This window comes from Prionailurus bengalensis, chromosome B2 (assembly GCF_016509475.1).
Source record: "Prionailurus bengalensis isolate Pbe53 chromosome B2, Fcat_Pben_1.1_paternal_pri, whole genome shotgun sequence".
NCBI lineage: Eukaryota > Metazoa > Chordata > Mammalia > Carnivora > Felidae > Prionailurus > Prionailurus bengalensis.
Window position 1 is genome coordinate 59,313,793 of NC_057349.1, and position 18,140 is coordinate 59,331,932.

The following is an 18,140-nucleotide window of genomic DNA, read 5'->3' on the forward strand; positions in this document are numbered from 1 at the left end:
TTATTAAACAGCACTTTCACATTTTTTGCACTTTTTTCTGCATGTGTGTTTTATGGCACAATAAAGGAAAATGTAAATTTAAAATGTGCTCATTTAATAAGTAGGCTGAAATTGAAAAACTAAAATTTACCACAAAATGTGGTATTAGAAACAAAAGTAAAGGATATTCAAAAAGGAGAAAAATGTATTAGGTAAACAAAAGTAAAGGCTTGCCTTGCACTCTAAGCAATGTTACAAAAAGATTTAAAGAAATAAATAAGGATAGGATAGTTTAACACTTTCTGAGGAAAATGAAAAAAAAATACGTTCTTACCTTTATAAAATCACATTATACGTACTTGCTTTTAAATGAAGATTTGAAAAGCTGGATTGTTCTGAAGACTTATTCACTAATTAGAGTCTGTACACTTTGCTGAACTGCATACAGCCCTACATTCATTTTCTAGGGCTGCCACAACAAAGTACACAAAATGAGTGGCTTAAAAACAGAAATGTGTGGTCTCACAGTTCTGGAAACTAGAAGTGCACGATCAAGGTGTTAGCAAGTTTGGTTCCTTTTGAAAGCTGCTGGGAAGAATCTAGTCCATGGTCTCCCCTAGCTTCCGACACTTTTTGGCATTCTTTACCTTGTAAAATTACCCTCATCTGTTTTATCTTCAGGTAGCATGATAACCTGTGTGTATCAATCTCCAAATTTCCCTTTTTTATGAAGACACTAATCACATTGGATTAAGGCCCACCCTAATGACCTCACTTTAACTTCATGACCTGTCTCTAAATAAGAATCACATTCTGAGGTACTGGACAACAGTAAGACATCAAAATATAGATTTTGAGGGGAAAACAGTTCAACCCATAAAGTCTTCCCTTTTTTTTTTTCTTTTTTTTTCTTTTTCTTCTTAATTCTTCTCTCCTTTTTTATCTGGAAATCTCTTTCTCATTGGATTCTAACCCAAATATATTGAATAGTTCCTTTTCTTGCTACCTGTGTAGCATTTGAGTCAAATTCTATGCATGTTGAATTTAAAAAATACATATTAGCAACATTTTTTATTACACTCCACTAAATCTCTTCTTTTGTCATTTACTACTAGAAACAGACTGGAAATTATTAAGAACTTTCTTAAATTTCAAAAGATAGATCTATGGTAGAAGAAAATTTTCATGTAAGAATTTTGCAGCTAATTAACATCTAAAGCTGATTCCCCTGTTCTTTACTGTGATCTTATTCTCACTCTGATCTTTCTTGTCTGTTCCTTTGAATGACTATATGCTTACTTTCTAATTTAAATATCTTTCCACATCTCAAATTCTTAGTGCTTGTGAATTTAGCTATTTATTACATATTGTTTTTGTGTCTTATTTTTGCTTGTAGTTATAAAAATGGGAGCCACCTATTTCCTCTTTTACTGTCAGCAGGATGATTTCTTTAGAGGAATATGTATCTATTAGATCTCTTAATCTGGTGCATATTTATGAAAAAAGGGGGGAGTTGTTTTGTTGTTTTTGTTGTCATTGTATGGAAGAATACTCCTAGGACTTAGAGATTTAATTGGAAAACTATTGAAAAGGTAGGATTAGTTATGTAGGTCAATGCATTGTTATCAGAAATGCAAACTCTTCTTGACAAGTCTTTATATTAATGCTAATTGACAATAATATGCTTCCACCATCCCATACAATAATTCATTGTGCTTTCAGGTCTACTTAGGATTCCTTCTATAACTTTTATACAAAAATAAAAAATGGATTTTAATCACAAATATTTAAACTTTATCAGTATGTCCACCATATCTGCATAGTAAACACTGTGCTTTTTTTTTATTTTTATTTTTTCAATATATGAAATTTATTGTCAAATTGGTTTCCATACAACACCCAGTGCTCATCCCAAAAGATGCCCTCCTCAATACCCATCACCCACCCTCCTCTCCCTCCCACCCCACATCAACCCTCAGTTTGTTCTCAGTTTTTAACAGTCTCTTATGCTTTGGCTCTCTCCCACTCTAACCTCTTTTTTTTTTTTTCCTTCCCTTCCCCCATGGGTTTCTGTTAAGTTTCTCAGGATCTACATAAGAGTGAAACCATATGGTATCTGTCTTTCTCTGTATGGCTTATTTCACTTAGCATCACACTCTCCAGTTCCATCCATGTTGCTACAAAAGGCCATATTTCATTTTTTCTCATTGCCACATAGTATTCCATTAACACTGTGCTTTCTTCAGTCTCAATGTGACTGGTTTGCATTTTGACTTGTTAGATAAGCTAATCATAGTTTTTTATTATTTTTTAATTCCAGTTAGTTACCATACAGTGTCATATTAGTTTCATGTGTACAGGTAGTGATTCAACACTTCCATTCAACACCCAATGTTCATCACAAGTGCCCTTCTTAATCCCCATCACCTATTTAACACATCCTCCCACCCACTTCCCTTCTCAGAACCATCAGTTTGTTTTCTATGGTTGTTTTTGGTTTGCGTGTCTCTCTCCTTTTCGCAAATGACATATCTGATAAAGGTATAGTATCCAAAATATTTAAGGAACTTATATAAACACCAAAAAACAAATAATCCAATTAAAAAATAGGCAGAAAACCAAAGAAGATATCCAGATGGCAACAGACACAGGAAAAGATGCTCAACATCACTCATCATAAGGGAAATGCAAATGAAAACTATCATAATATATCACCTCACACCTTTCAGAATGGCAAAATCAACAACACAAGAAATAGCAGGTGCTGGTGAGGATGTGGAGAAAGGGAAACACTCTTACACTGCTGGTGGGAATGAAAACTGTTGTAGTCCTCTGGAAAACAGTATGGTGGTTCCTTAAAAAGTTAAAAATAGAACTACCTTATGATGCAGCAATTGCACTACTAAGTATTTACCCCCAAAATACAAAAATACTGATTTGAAGGGATACATAAATCCTGATATTTATAGCAGCATTATCAACAATAGCCAAATTATGGAAAGAGTCCAAATGTTCATTGACTTTGATGAATGGATAAAGATTTTGTGTGTGTGTGTGTGTGTGTGTGTGTGTGTGTGTGTGTGTATGCATATACAATGGAATATTACTCAGCCATAAAAAAGAACAAAATCTGGCCATTTGCAATGACATGGATGGTGCTAGAGGGTAATACACTAAGCAAAATAAGTCAGAGAAAGATATACCATATGATTTTACTCATATGTGCAGTGTTTTTTTGTTTATTTATTTATTTTGAGAGAGAGAGAGAAAGTGTGAATGGTGAAAGAAAGAGAGAGAGAAAATCCCAAGCAGGTTCTGTACTATCAGTGCAGAGCCTGATATAGGTCTTGAACTCAGGAACCAAGAAATCATGATCTGAGCTGAAGTCTGATGCTTAAATGACTGAACAACCCATGCACCCCTCATGTGTATATTTTAAGAAACGAAACAAGTGAGCAAAGGGAAAAAAGAATTATACTTGATATTGAAAATTCCACCAAGGTTAAAAGTCCTTGTCAAAGACACCAGTCTTATTTAAGGTAATATGTGCTTAAATGTGAAAGATATCAATAATCTGTCGTATTTTAAATTCTATGCAGTGCTTCATTTCTTTACAGTGCATTTATGCAGTATTTTCAAACTTATGTTGTGATTCAGAATCCTGTTGAAATGGCTGAAACTATATTGTCGCTGGTTGAAGAAGTCATAGAAGAAATATTTATTGCTATGGGTTGCCTTACTGCCTAGAAATGTTTTCAAATGGATTATATGAAAGTAAAAAAATCTATCATTTATTTTTATTTCAGTAGAAATAAGCACAGGATCTGTAACAGAAATATGTGTTAATTTTTTTTCCATTATCTCTCAAAATATCTCAAGCTAATTAGTTGATCAAAGATTTAGAGAATAGTGGTCAGTTTAAAAATTGGATTACTTAATTAAATTCTGTGGCCTCTGGGTGACATTTATTACCTATCTGACAGGATATATTTCTTTCTTCATTTATATTCCCAAATAAAAATAGTATAGAGGTTTTTTTTTTCAGTTCATGCATTCTATTACTGCATGCCCTTAAGACATGATGATACTCTAAATGAGTATTGCTGTCTGTTTAAAACTAAGTTGAAAGTCATTTTTATATCTTATGTAGACAGTAACAAAATACCCCTCCCCCAGTTTCCCATTGTGCTCATTATGCTTTTGAGTGATTGGCAAATGATCTAGGTACTATTTTGTTAACTGTAATTTTCTTAGTATGTTCCTTAAAGTAAAAGCTTTTCAACATAAACAGTAATATGTAAAATTTAATCTATTGAATCTTTGATCTAGTTTAAAAAAGTATCATTGAAAATATAAATTTCTTTACCATATTTTCTTGAAGTATTCCTATTAACTTATTTTATTAATAAATAATATTCTGTGATGTGATTCATCAGCTCTAAAATATTTCTAATCTCTTTTTTTACATTTTTTTAACCTTTATTTATTTTGAGACAGAGACAGAACACAAGCAGGGTAGGGGCAGAGAGAGAAGGAGACACAGAATCAGAAGTGGGCTCCAGGCTCTGTGCTGTCAACAGACAGCCGGATGGGGGGATTGAACCCACGAACCGTGCGATCATGACCTGAGCCCAAGTCAGACACTTACCCGACTGAGCCACCCTGGCACTCCTCTAATCTCTTTTAAATAGAAAATTTGTATTAAAATTATGCTTGTGAACTCTTTTGATTTAATTTTTTTTAATGTTTATTTATTTTTGAGAGAGAGAGAGAGACAGAGAGAGAGAGAGAGAGAGAGAGAGAGAGAGAGAGAGAAACAGAGAGCAAGTGGGGGGTGGGTGCAGATAGAGAGTGAGACATAATTCGAAGCAGGCTCCAGGCTCTGAGCTGTCAGCACAGAGTCTGACACAGGACTTGAACCCATGAAGCGTGAGATCATGACCTGAGCTGAAGTTGGCCACTCAACTGACTGAGCCACTTAGGCACCCTAGAACTCTTTTGAATTTTTATTCAGCAATTATTTGCCAATGTACTATGAGTCTATATTTATGTTTTATAATACAAGATAGAATCTAAACTATGATTGAAAATGATGATGATGTTGAGGCCTACTTTTGATTCATACTTAATTTTATTATAAGACTTTGTTAACCCAATATATGATATGTTCACTATAATTAACAAAAGCAGCATAGCATTATTCATTAATTTTATGGGAACATATCTGGACATTATTAATCTGCAAATATGAACATTAGAGCACACACCATCTATTCCAAGCTTTGCTACTTATTGGCTGTATGACACTGAACAACCCCTCTAATTCCTCTCAGCATCAACATTCTCTGAAAAAGTTGGAATGGTAATATTTACATTTCAATATTACTATATTAAGTAATATCCTACGTGTCTGTGTAAAAGTTTTCATACGTTATATATAAATGTACTTGATAAAGACTGGCTGGTATGTGAATATAAAATAGAATGGTTCATTTCTTGAATATGTCAGTTAGTTATCCATCCCTTTATGCAATACATAGTCGTTGAGTTATTGCTATGTATGAGATACTCTGCTAGGCACCAGGGATTCAATAATTCACAAGTCAGACATGGCCTCAGATAACTGGAAAAGGTAAAGATGATGATCAAGGATGAAATAAATACAAGTAGGGATCTGAATTGATTTCATGGTTTAAAATGTTGAAGGAACTCATATTCTGAGACAAAGAATTCCGTGTATATAAGTATATCCTGAGATTTCAAAGTATCATGAAGAAAATCTGCCAAGGAGATCAAGCAATAGGGATAGAGCCCATCCTCTCTTCCCTGCCCCCTACCCCTTTGTTTTAATTCTATTGTCTAATTAGAAACTGAAATTAGAAATGAGTCTTTATAAAATAATTATGAAGGCAAATATTTAAATTTAGTTGCTAGAATACTTTGGTTTTAAAGCATGCTTAAGCAATTAAATAACAGTTACAGACATTACGTTTTAGTAGACAAAAAGGATTATTAAGTATGTATGGCTTTGGAAGAATAGTTTAATTTACTATGATCCTTACGCATTAAATGAACCTGAAAGGATCAGTGTCCTCCAAAAGTGTTGGTAATTACAACTTGGGCATAATATATTTTATTTTAATAAATATCATTCAAATGTGACTTTGGATAAGTTATTTAACCTCTGATTATGTCACTTTCCTCAAAATTTGCTCATTGTTGTCAGGGTCAAATATGATTTTTAAAAATATAAATTCTAAGTGCTGGAGATAAAATAGCTGTTATAGTTGTCTGATAAAGTTAGCAGTTTATATCAGGTTAAAACTATAATATAACACATTATCATGATATAGTGGAATTTAATTCAGAGCAAGATAAAGTGGATATTCTCACCCTTTTCTCGTACATCCGATCCAAGCTGTGACATCCTATGCAATTAAATTCATGAGCCTGATGGTGGAGATTACGATATCTACATTGATTGTTGTATAGGACAAATGAAAACCTAATATTATGGCTGAAATGTAGGGATAGTTTGATAAATACCCAGATTTCTTATCTTTTTCCCTGTGTTTTGTATTTATAATATTCAAGCCAAAATGATCTTTAACAGATTTTTTTCAGTATATGTAGCTTTGAATTGCTCTGATGGCATCTCTTTTGTGTTTTTATTTTACACTTATCTAAATTAAATTGCTACTTTTTAATTGTGATATGTGTTGATGCTTATTATAGTTTCTTCCTAAAAGTATTAAGTTCTGGATATTCACCCCTTCTGAGAAATATTGTCTCAGACCTATTGAGTTCCTATTTTTGATTTTGCATGTTTTCAACAGAAGAATATGACAGGCATATCCTCATTGTCTGAGTTATTATGAAATCAAGAAGCCTACTGGAAAGTATCTAGTATTGTACCCTTTGGTTATGCTAACAGGCATTGTTTTGTTAGCTATGGTGTTATTTTCACTTCTCTTCATATCGCTTCTCTTCATTATACCTTTGTAAAAGCTGAAAACATTTCATTAAAACAAGCTTTTTAAAAATTTTCTAGGGACAGTCAGCACATTTCAAGGAAATTCTCCTGCTCTAAAATCTTCAGGTGTGCTAAATAATATCAAACTCTTTGTCATGGCTTTCTGATGCAAACTTACATTTCCACCTTTTCCCACTATACCTTTATATATATATCTGACTTAAGCCAAATTGGTATGTCCCCATAACTCACACTCAGTTTATATTTGCCCACTCTATATCTTTTGAAATGCTTCCTTCTAACTTAGGACTTTCTGTCCCACTCATGTCTGCTCATCAAAATGTTATTCCTTTTGCCCATTCAGTTCACATCCTAAGGTGATTAGATTTTCAAGCAGTATATTTGACCAATGACCTCTAATTGATTCTAACATTCTGGAAATGAATAATGTCATATGTAATTTTGCATTGTAAAGTGAGTAGAGTGAAATGCTTGTATTTGGCAGTAATGAATAAACATTTGTGAATACGTCTCGATGAATAATGTCAGGCTGCATTTTTTTTAATACAATGGAAATTTCAAAGACAAAACTGGGAAAATATTTAATAAAAAAGAATTACCAGCTAGGCTTATGACATGATAAAGTATTTGAATAGCAAACACATAAATAACTGAATGAAATGTTAGCTATCCAAATAGTTTTCTCTGATATGAGAAAGACGGTTTCTCTTTTCCTTTTGGATCTGGCCAGTATAAATGTCAGTTAGGAGCAAAGCTTGGGCTACCTAGGTGGTTCAGTCAGTTAAGTGTCTGACTTTTGATTTTGGCTCAGGTCATGATCTCATGATTCATGAGATTGAGCCCTGAATTGGGTTTTGCACTGACAACATGAAGCCTGCTTGGGATTCTCTCTCCCTCTCTTTCTGCCCCTCCCGTGCCCTCTCTCTTTCTCTCTCCCTCTCTCTCACTTCTTCCCTCAGAATAAATACATAAACATTAAAAAAAAAACCCAAAACATTAAAAAGCAAGACTTAAACATCATGGCAGCATAACATGTCTCTTTCTTTGGTCCCTTTAACAACTAAAATCTGGCATCTGGCATCTCTGTGGGAGTCATGGATGTAGACCCATATGCTGAGGGATCTAAGATGAGTCTCACCCACTGTGCATCAGGTAATAAGAAGATCAACTGTGGTATGGGCTGTGGGACTGCCAGAAGCCGATGGACCAGCTTCATCCATTCTTGGCCACAGTCTGGCAGCACCGGGAAGAGTGCTGACTTGGACAGAAACCCATGGGTGAGAGAGCCTTTGTAGAAGTCTATATTTTTAAGGGACAAAAAGACTTTAGGTGCATGAGAGCATGGATGAGGAACTTTGCCAGCATCACTCTTCCCCCAGAGGTGGCGTAACTTAGAGAAAGAGAAGCCTGGGGATCTCCCCCATGGGGGAAATGGAGAGCAGTGGGTAAGTCCAGCTTCCCTAACTGTGAGGACACTGCTGAATAAACCTGAATCTCCCCTAGGCACCTAGAATATTCAAGTGCGAGTTCCATAACCGGGAGCAGGGAGAAGATCACGAAAGAGGAAAATAATATCAGAGGGCATTAAAGGGATGGGTTCCTGCTGACACTTTTCTGGCTCCAGTCATAAGCCTGCCCATGAAGTACTGAGAGAACTTTGCCCAAAAATTCCCTTGACTGGCCTACAGGCACCCCCAAAGCCTGAATGCCAAACCCATGCCTCCTCTCCACTCTGTGGCTAGCTCCTTATGTGCACTTTTGGAGGTGGCTGTGAGAATGAGCTTAGGCAGACAAGGAGTATGCACAGAAAGCAGTCCAAGACCTGTGAGCAAGGGAGAAATCATAGTCATTAGTTGTAGTGCCATCTTTGGGAAAACAAAAAAGAGGTTTCCAGCAGATGGCCTGGCATGCTGTAAGATAGAAAAAAGACATACAAGCTTAAGAATTCTTTCACATGAGGGAGCACGAATTGTGGAGCAGGTGTACCCATACAAGGTGGAAGAAATTGTCAGAATATATAGCAGAACCAATGAAAATATCTCTCACCTGAAGGCAGGTAGTAAAGATTGAAAGAGTTGATAGCTACTTCAAATGTAAAGCAGCAATGAAAACCTCTGAAGGACATAAAGAATCAGGAAAACATGACATCACTAAAGATCTCAATAATCCTTCAGTAACTAAACTCAGTGAGGTGGAGAATGATGATTTAAGCAATAAAGAATTTAAAATAGATATTTTGAGGAAACTCAATAAGCTGCAAGAAAGCACCAAAACACAATTCAATGAAATCAGAAAATCAGTATGTGAAAAAAAGACAAATTTAACAAAAAGATAGAAATCATGTAAAAACACCAAACAAAAAACCTGCAGCTGAAATAATCGATGAATGAACATCAGAATAGACAACCAGAAGAAAAAAAAATCAGTGAATTAGAGGGTAGGAATTTTGAAGTAAACTACTCAGAGGAAAACAAAGAAATAGAATGAAAAAGAGTGAGGAAAGCCTACACAATCTATGGAACACCATCAAAGGAACCAGTATCAGAATCATTTGATTTTCAGAAGAAAAGGAGAAATGGACAAAAAATCATTTAAAAAGGATTGAGAAGTTCCAAAACCTGGGAAAAATTGGACATCCAACTTCATTAAGATAACATATCACCTCATTATTTCAATTCAAAGTTATGTTCACCAATGCACACTGTAGTGAAACTCTCAAAATCAAAGACAAGAATCCTAAAGGCATCAAGAGAAATAAAGATTTTAACCTACAAAGGAACCTCCGTTAGATAATCATTAGATTTCTCAGCAGAAACCTGAGAGGCTAAAGGCTGGGAGAGAGTGGGATGATACACTGAAAGTACTAAAAGAAGCCAAATTGCCAGCCAATAATACACTATTCAGAAAAAAATTATCTTTAAGAAATGTAAGAGAAATAAAGACACCCAGACAAAAGCGTACGGAGTTCATCATAACTAGAACTGCCTTACAAGAAATGCTGAAAGTTCTTCAAACTGAAAAGATGCTAATTAGTAACATGAAAATATACAAGATATATAACACACTGGTAAAAGTAAATGTATAGTCTGATTCAGAAAATGCTAATTCTGTAATACGTTGTGGTGTTAACCTCTTAAATATAGCATAAAGATTAAAAGAAGAGTATTAAAAATAACTATAGCTACTATAATTTTTAATTAATATACAATATAAAGAGGTAGATTGTGATATTAAAAACACAAAAAGGAGGAGAAAGGGGTAGAAGTTTTATACGTCATGGAATTTAAATTGCTATCAACTTTCAATAGATTGTTTCACATATGATATTATATGTGGGGCGCCTTGGTTGCTTAGTTGGTTGAGCATCTGTCTTCGGCTCAGGTCATAATCTCATGGCTCGTGGGTTTGAGTTCCAGGTCGGGATCTGTGCTGGCAGCTCAGAGCCTGAAGCCTGCTTTGGACTTTGTGTCTCCCTCTCTCTCTGCCCCTCTCCCACTCGTGTCTGTCTCTCTCTCTCTCAAAAATAAACATTAAAAATTTTAAAAAAAGATATGTAAGCCTCATGGTAAAGACAAAGCAGAAACTTACAGCAAATTCAAGACAGATAAAGAGAAGGGAATCAGAGCATAATACTGTGAAAAATTACTATTCCACAAAGGTACTCACTCAGCAAGGGAAGAAAAAAAAGAACAATGGAACTACAAAACAGAAAACAATGAAATGATATTAGTAAGTCATTACATATCAATAATTACTCTAAATGCAGATGGATTGAATTCTCTAATCAAAAGGCAAAGAGTGGCTGGGTATATAAAAAAAATAGCTACAGGGGGTGCCTGAGTGGCTCAATTGGTTAATTGTAGAACTCTTGGTCTTTGCTCAGGTCATGATCTCACTGCTGGTGAGTTGGAACCCCGCATTGGGCTCTGCACTGACAGCGGGAAGCCTGTTTGTTATTCTGTGTCTCCCTCTCTCTGCCCATCCCCCACTGGTGTGTTCATGCTCTCTCTCTCTCTCAAAATAAATAAGTAAACTTAAAAAAACAAAGGAAAATTATATGCTGCCTACAGAAGACTTCAGATTTAAGAGCACACTTTGGCTCAAAATGAAGGGATGGAAAAATATACTCCATCCAAGTGGAAGCCAAAGGAGAGCCGGGTATCTATACGTAATACTAGAAGTCCTAGATGGACTAATAAGGCAAGAAAAGAAATAAAAGGCATCCAATCAGACAGGAAAAGTAAAATTGTTTTTATATGCAGATGATATGATCTTTTATTTAGACAATACTAAAGACTCAACCAAAAAACTGTTGGAAGTAATCAACAAATTCAGTAAAGTTGCAAGATATAAAATCAATATACAGAAATCAGTTGCTTTTTTATATACTAATAAAGATAGCTGAAAAAGAAATAAAATAATTTTATTTACAATAGCGTTAATACAATAAATTACTTACGAATAAATTTAAGCAAGTAATTACAGGATCTGTAATCAGAATACTATAAGATTTTTGTGACAGAAATTTAAAGGTATACAAATAAATGGAAAGATATCCTATGTTTATAATCATAAAAGTTAATATTGTTAAAATGTTCATATACCCAAAGACATCTGTAGTTCAATATAATTGCTATCAAAGTTTCAATGGCATTATTTACAGGTATAGAAAAAAATCTTAAAACTTATATATGTAATGCCCCTGATTTTGAATCTGAGGGACCACCAAGGAGCCGATACCGATGCAAACGCACGAGGGTTTATTTGCAAGCTCGAGCTTGGGCCCAAGTATACCTGACACAGCAGAGCAGGGACTTGGACCCCTAAGTTAAGAGGGGTAGCAGTTTTATAGGGGCCAGGGGCCAGTGGCCAATGAGATTGTAACACACACAGAAAGTTGCATAGTCATGTCAGTCCACACGCAGGTGGCCAACTGAATTACAATTTACCCTATAGTAACTGTTTGAACTAGCCTATCACTCTGGTCAGAATTGGCGCGCAAGTTTGGCGGGCAAAAGGCGGGGTTTAAGAATTGGCAGTTAGGGTTCCGCATTCCTCCATGAGCTGGTTTCCAGTAAGGGTGTGCTCAGCGGCTTGACTAGGGTGGGGGAGTGTCTTAAGCAATAAGTAGGTCATGTGGAGGTTATACATGAGATGGTGGGTGTAGCAGAAAATGGAGTTAGTCTTGCTGTGCTTGTCCAGGGGTAGGGGATTTTTGTTAAATTCCTTGGGTCCCACAATGTAGAACCACAAAAGACCCCAATAGCCAAAGTAATCCTGTGGAAGAAGAAAAAAGTTGAAAGCATCATACTTCTTGATTTCAAAGTATACTACAAAGCTATAATAATTAAAACAGTATGATACTCACATAACAATAGGTACATAGACCAGTAGAACAGAATAGAGTCCAGAAATAAACTCCTACATATATGTTCAAGTAATATTTGACAAGGGAGCCAAAAATACTCAACAGAGAAAAGATAGTCTCTTAAGTAAATGTTAGGAAAACTGAATAACTACAGGCAGAAAAATGAAATTGGATCCCTGTGTTTCACCATTCATATAAGTTAACTTGAAATGTATTAAGGACATCAAACTGGAAAACTAGAGGAAAAGAGAGGGAAAATGCTCCTTAACATTGGTCTTAGCAAAGATTTTTTTTTTTTTGCATATGACACTAAAAGCACAGCACAAAGGCAAAAATAGACAAGTGCAAGTACATTAAACAAACAAACAAAAATAACAAAATGAAAAGGCAATATACAGAATGGAAGAAAATATTTGCAAGGAATACATCTTATAAGGTATTAATATCCAAAATAAATAAAGAATCTATCAATCACAAAAAGAATCAATCACAAAAAAAGCAAATAATTTGATTAAAAAGCAGGTGGAGGCATTAAATAAGGCATTCTTCCAAAGAAGAGATATGAATGGATAACATATACAAGAAAAGATACTCAACAAAACTTGTCACCAAGGGAATGCAAATCCAATAAGGAGATACCACCTCATACACCTGTTAGAATGACTATCATCAAACACACACACAGACACACACAGACACACACAGACACACACACACACACACACACAAAACAAACAAATAGAAAACACACCAAGAGATGATAAGTGGTGGCAAGGATGTGGAGAAAAGAGAACGCTTGTGCACTCTTGGTGCAGCCATTATGGAAAATAGTATGGGGGTTTCTCAAACATCAAAAATAAAAATATATAATCCTGCAATTCTACTTCTGGATTTATATCCAAAGGAAGTAAAACCAGGGCATCTAAGAGATAGCTGCAGTCTATGTTCATTTCAGCATTCTCCACAATAGTGAAGATATGGAAACAACCTAAATGTCCATCAGGTTGAATGGATGAAGATGTGAGATACACGCATACATGCACACACACCCACATCCACCCCCCCCCCCACACACACTGAAATATTATTCAGACAAGAGAAAGAAGGAAATCCTGACATTTGTTACAACATGGATAGGCCTTGAAGGCATTACGCTAAGAGAGGTAAGTCAGAGAAAGACAAAACTATATTATATCACATATGTGGAATCTAAAAAATTAAAAAAACATTTAAAAAGCCAAACTTGTAGAAACAGGGTCAAATTAGGTAGTTTATTAGGAGTTATTAGTTGTTAAGAGTTATTAGGAGCTGTAGGGAAATTGGGAAGATGTTATTCAAAGGGCACATACCTGCAAGTAGAGGATGAATAAGTTGTGTGTATCTAGTGTACAGCACTGTGATTATCGTTATCACTACTGTATTATATATAATTAAAGTTGAGAAGATAACGGATCTTAAATGTTCTCAAAACAGAAATAAATAATAATTGTGTGAAGTGATGAAAGTTATTAGTTACCACTAGAGTGGTAATCATATTGCAATGTATAAATGTGTCAAATCAATGTGTGTTCGCCTTACACTTACGCAATGTTATATGCCAACTGTATCTCAAAAAGATTAAAAAACGAAAGTATAATTAATGTATCAAAAACACAACTGAAATTTATAGCTAGAAATGTGAAAAAGAGACTATTACCTAATTTATATTGAAAAATATATAGCTCTCCATGAAAAAACAAAAGTAGATGTTGAAACATGATCTCTTTAAGTTGCACGTGTACACAAATTATGTTTGGTATATCCTAGCATTCTTATTAGTATGTCTCATTAATATAATTTGTACTAAATGATAAAATATCTAACACATCCCTTTTTTTAATCACCTGTAAAGTATTAATGGATTGAGAAATCTTGGAATGGCTATCCAAAATCTTCCATTGGGTTTAGTTTCCTGGTTTAAAAAAAATACTCCTTTGCTTTTCAGGTAATTTTTAAATAATTGCTTAGATATAACCAAGTTGGCTATTTTCATATAACTATTTTTATAAAAGGATGCTTTAAGACTGGGAGGCAACCACCAAACCTAGGGTTTGAAGCAGGTAGTGTGTTCATTTAATTAAGACATACATTTTTTTTTTCTTCTCTATAATACAAGTCAGGCTTGCCAGGCTAATCACTACTCAATTCTCGAGATCAGATGAATATTCTTTATTTCTTTAGTAGATTTATAAACTTAAGCAAATTTAGTATTCTCTCCTGGCATTTTGGAGGGTGACAAAAATTATGACTGTTAAATATTAGTTATTCTGATTTCTGATCTTAAAAATATATGCTACCCCATTAAGAAAACAGTTAGATAAAATGTATAGTTTCAGATATGTAATCCAGGGGATTCAGATAAACATTCCTTTGCAATATTTCATACACTATCAGTTTTGCAGTGTTTCATAATTGAAAGTATTACCTCTGCAAATAAAATGTGAGAGATTCTATTTTCATAAGTATCGGGTGTTTTAAAATTAAAACTTTATTATATCCTACAAGAGCAGTTAAAGGTTCACAGCAAAACTGTAAGGAAGATAGAGTTCCCATATACTCCCTGCCTGCCCCTGCATGTGCATAGCCTCCCCTACTATCAACATCCTCCACCAGAGTGGTATATTCGCTACAATTGACACACTTACATTAACATACCATAATTACCTTAGGGTTCATCCTTGGTGTTTTGCATTCTAAGAATTGGGATATATGAGATATATAGATATATAGATATATGACATATATCCATCTTAAGGTTTCATACAAAATATTTTCACTGCCCTATAAAGTCATTCCCCCCCCACCATTGCAATCCCTAGAAACCATTATTTTTTAATGTCTCCAAAATTTGCTTTTCCCAGAATACCATATATAGTAAAACCTTGGATTGTGAGTAACTTGTTCTGCAAGTATTCTGCAAGAAGAACAAACATTTTTAATAAACTTTAACCTGATAAATGAGCTATATCTTGCAACATGAGTAGTTTGTGACCCCGTACGTCACATAATCACAATTGAGCAATGGTTTTTGAAATTCACTTTGATATACAAATTCTTTGGATTATAAGCATGTTTCTGGAATGAATTATTCTCACAAACCAATGTTTTATTGTAATTGGAATTATACCATATGAAGCCATTTTGGATTGGCTTCTTTCATTTAGTCAAAGGCATTCAGGGTTCTTTCGGTTTTGTTTTGTTTTGTTTTGTTTTGTTTTGTTTTTGTCATGGATTGATCATTCATTTCCTTTTAGCACTGAATAATAATCTGTTTTCTGGATATACCACAGTTTATTCATTTCCCTACTGAAGATATCTTATACTCTGAAATTTAGGCAAATATGTATAAAGCCATATTTGTGTGCAGGTTTTTGTGTGGATATAAGTGTTAAATTCCTTTGGATAAATACCTGGGAGATATTTTACTGGATTTTATGGCATATTTAGTTTTGCAAGAATCTTCTGAATTGTCTTCTGAATTGGCTATGCCATTTTCCATTTCTACCAGCAATGAATGAATGGAAATTTTCCATTTCCACCTCCACATTCTCACCCCATTTGGTGTTGCAGGTGCTTCAGGTTCTGGCCATTCTAATAAGTGTGTATTAATATCTTATTGTTGCTTTAATTTGAATTTCTCTGATGACGTAGGATACAAAACTGTTTTTATATGCTCATTTGCATCTTGCATATCTTTTGCGAAGTGTACCTTCAGGTCTTTGATCCATTTTTCAATTAGGTTGCATTTCTGTTGTTGAGGTTTGATAGTTCGTTGCACATTTTAGATGAGAGTTCATTATCAAATATATCTTTTGCAAATATTTTCTCACAGCCTGTCTTTCATCCTCTTCACATTGTCTTCCACAGAGCAGATGTATTTTTTTTAATGAATTCCAGCTTATCCATTAGTGTAAAACCTTGGATTGCAAATAGCTTGTCCTGTGAGTTTTCTACAAGATGAGCAAACCTTTACAATAAATTTTAACTTGATAAGTGAGTGCGATGCTGGTAGTACATGGTGCCCAACATCACATGATCACAACTGAGCCAATTGTTCTTGAAATTCACTTTGATATACAAATGCTTTGGATTACAAGCATATTTCCAGAACAAATTAGGCTCACAAACCAAGGTTTTGCTGTATTTTGTTTTATTATTTTTTATGGATTTTTTTGGTGTTATATCTAAAAAGACATTCCCATACCTAAGCTCATCTAGGTTTTATTTTTCTGTTATCTTCGAGGGGATTTAGAGTTTTATGTTTTAGACTTAGGTCTAAATAAAATGATGCATTTTGAGTTAGTTTTTGTGGAGGGTATTAGGTCTGTGTCTAGATTCATTTTTTGCATGTGGATGTCCAAGTTGTTCCAGCACCATTTGTTGAAAAAACAATTATTTGCTCTAATTTATTGCCTTTGATCCTTTGTCAAATATCAATTGACCATATTTATGTGAGTCTATTTCTGGGACCTCAGTTGTATTCAGTTGATTTATATTGCCACACTCTCTTGTTTACTATAGTTTTATGGTAAGGCTTGACATTGAGTAATGAAGTCGTCCAACATTATTCTTCTCCTTCAATACCATTTTGGCTATCCTGGGTATTTTGCCTCTCTATATAAAGTTTAGAATCAGTTTGTTGTAACCACAAGATAACTTTCTGGGATTTTGATTGGGATTGCATTGAATCTACAGATAAAGTTGGGAAGAACAGACATCTTGACAATATTGAGTCTTCTTATCCATGGATATGAAATATCTCTGCACTTATGTGGTTATTATTATTTTTTATTTAATTCATCAGATTTTTGCACTTGATCTTAGCCAAAAGGCCGAGAAGCGATTAATTCATCAGATTTTTGTAGTATTCTTCATATAGATCTTGCACATATTTTGTTAGATACATACATAAGCATTTTATTTGGAGGAATGGTAATTTAAATGGAATTGTTTGTTTTTAATTTCAAATTCCACTTCGTTGTTCTTTGTTCTTTATTGGTATATAGGAAAGCAGAACATTTATGTATATCAGCCTTGTAGTATGGAAACTTGTTATAATTGCTTATTAGTTCCAGGAGATTTTAGTTGATTATTTTTGATGTTCAACGTAGATGATCATGTCATCTGTGACCAAAGACACTTTTGGTCATCTTTCACAATCTGTATGACTTTTATTTCCTTTGTCCATCAAAGACATCTTTCCCAATCTGTATGTCTTTTATTTCCTTTTCTCACTTTTTGGCATTAGCAATAAGTTCCAAATATGATGTTGAAACAGTTTAAAGAGGGAATATCCCTGCTTTTTTCCTGATCTTAATGAGAAAGCTTCAAGTTTCTCATTTTTAAGGATGACATTAGCTATCGGTTTTTTATAGATATTCTTTACCAAGATGAGGAAGTTCCCCTCTATTCTTAGTTTACTGAGAGTTTTTATGGTGAAATGTGTTGGATTTTGACAAATGTTCTTTTGGCATTTATTGATATGATCATATGATTTTTTATTTTTTAGACTGTTGATATTATGGATTACATTAATTGATTTCCTTTTTTTACATTAATTGATTTTCAAATGCTAATCTAGACTTGCATATCTGCAATAAAATCTACTTGATCATGGTATATAATTCATTTTATAGATTATTAAGACTATTTGCCAATGTTTTGTTGAGGAGTTTTGTATCTATGGTCATGAGAGATATTAATTTGTACTTTTCTTCTCTAGTAACATTTTGTCTGATCTTGGTATTAGGGTGATTCTGG

General features: G+C 34.2%; 1 pseudogene; it reads right to left on the reverse strand.

The window, feature by feature from the left end:
• Positions 1–17,063: 17,063 nt before the first annotated feature.
• LOC122490734 lies at positions 17,064–17,224 on the reverse strand (annotated as a pseudogene).
• Between the last annotated feature and the right edge of the window lie 916 nt (positions 17,225–18,140).